The 1,912-nt window shown below is 40.0% G+C and overlaps 1 long non-coding RNA gene across 1 annotated transcript in view; it reads right to left on the bottom strand.

Moving 5' to 3' along the window:
* The window catches only part of LOC116703436 (uncharacterized), a 36,191-nt gene extending 35,698 nt beyond the window's left edge, over positions 1–493 (bottom strand). The window contains exon 1 of the long non-coding RNA XR_004335432.1: positions 452–493. This is a non-coding gene — a long non-coding RNA (uncharacterized LOC116703436). The remainder of the gene's footprint in view (positions 1–451) is intronic.
* Between the last annotated feature and the right edge of the window lie 1,419 nt (positions 494–1,912).

The raw sequence follows: 1,912 nt of genomic DNA, 5'->3' as shown, positions 1-1,912 counted from the left end.
CACACACACACACACACAAAGAGAAGGAACGCAATAAACATTTTCCATTTCACAGCTGCAGCATGTAAGAATGTTTTTTGTTATGCAGAGAATAAGGATTTTTTTTGTTGGAGCAACAGGTATGGATGAGGAGATGTGTATGGAATGTGGTGGACAGATGTCAACATGAAGGCTCTGAGCCCAGGAGAAGAGGGGGGAGAAAGAGGGGGAGGTGGTACATGAGGGAGCAGAGAATGGCCTCGGCTCTTTGAAAGTGAATTTCCTTCCCTTCAGTTAGAGATTAGCCGGCCCTTCAATGCTAATGGGCGCTACAAATGACCATAGATAAGACTTGGAGGAGAGAGAGGGAGGGACAGGGGGGAGGTTAGCTTACTGTAAAACAGTACTGATTCTGCTATTACGATTATGATTTACGTGATAATCGGGACAAGAACAGTTGGGTTCAGGAAACGTCTTTCATACTACTCGCTACCATTGTCTCTCTTAATACTACAACATCTCAAAGCACTGTTTAGCTGCTGCTCTTCTCTTCCCAGTAGTTCATTCACACACTTAAGGGTACTCTTTGCATCATATCTGACGCTGACAGCTACTGACCAAACATGCGTGAAGGTGGCCCCCCATGTCATCCAAAAATTATTAAAACAGTTTGTGCTGTTAAGGGTTTTAAATAATTAAACTTTACATTTTTTGGCCAGTGACGTCACTCAGTCACCCATACTTCACAAAAGGGTTTCAATCGTTTGTGTTGATTTGTGCAGATAAAAGAAACATTTGTGCTACTTCAGTTTTTATGTTATCACGCTTCATTTGTTACACGCGTGCCCCCAAGTAATGTCCAAATCTAACCAAAAATGGTTTCAATCATTTATGCTATGTTTGTGCTATGTTAGTGCCGTTAAAAGAAACATTTGAGCTACTTTGGTTTTTACGTTATCAGGCTCTACATAGTTATTGTGCCAGACCTGGCTGCAGAGTAGGCTATCCCTAGTAGTTAGCTTGTTTTATCTGGCATTTTAACCATTTCTGATCAAGAGACTCCCCTCCGTAGCCTAGGCTACTTGAAGCAGAACAATCGAAGATTGAGTTCAGCTTGGTGTTCACTAAAGGTTAGCATTATCAAAACCACAGCGCAAATTCAGTTCAATAGGCTACTCATGCATGCAAATCAACTAGTTTGTTCTTAACACAACAAACTCAATTGTTAATACAGAAGAAATTGTGCCTCTTTGGAAATCGCAAATGCTCCCTTTGTCACTGTATATATTTTATATTTCTTGTTGAAATTGTAAAGGGATTGCTTCAATCCCGTGCACAGGTATTGCACATGTGTATAATGACAATAAAGGCATTCTTTTCTATTATATTCTATGTTGCCTAGGTTAGCCTACTCTGCAGCCAGGTCTGGCACAATGACTGTGTAGCCAAAAAAGCTTCATAATGTAAAAAACCAAAAGGAGCACAACCGTTTCTTTTAACAGCAGAAATCAGCACAAACAATTGAGACCTTTTTGGTAAGATTTGGACATTGATGGGGGGCTGGGTGAAGTCACACGTGTAACAAATAAAGCCTATTAACATAAAACCGAAGTAGCGCAAATGTTTCTTTTAATGTAGCAAATCAGCACAAATAGTATATTTGCCCAAACAATTGAGACCATCTTAGGGAGATTTGAAACATTGAAGCTGCTACAGTTTGCTGCTCTGCCACATTGCTCCACTCCAACATAAAAACAAAGTGGGAAAAACATTTTTTCATGTCCATTCCAATGGAACATTCAGCCCCTTTCTCGACCACGGTGTTGTCTCTCAGTCCTTTAGAAAAAATAAAATAAAGAAATATATAGGACTTGGACAATGCAGCCTAAATATTTTTCCCCCACTGTAGAGTACATTGTACAGGAAACTTGTA

This window comes from Etheostoma spectabile, chromosome 15 (assembly GCF_008692095.1).
Source record: "Etheostoma spectabile isolate EspeVRDwgs_2016 chromosome 15, UIUC_Espe_1.0, whole genome shotgun sequence".
In the NCBI taxonomy this organism is placed as follows: domain Eukaryota; kingdom Metazoa; phylum Chordata; class Actinopteri; order Perciformes; family Percidae; genus Etheostoma; species Etheostoma spectabile.
Note: the sequence above shows the minus strand (reverse complement) of the source record. Positions and strands in the feature narration are given on the sequence as shown.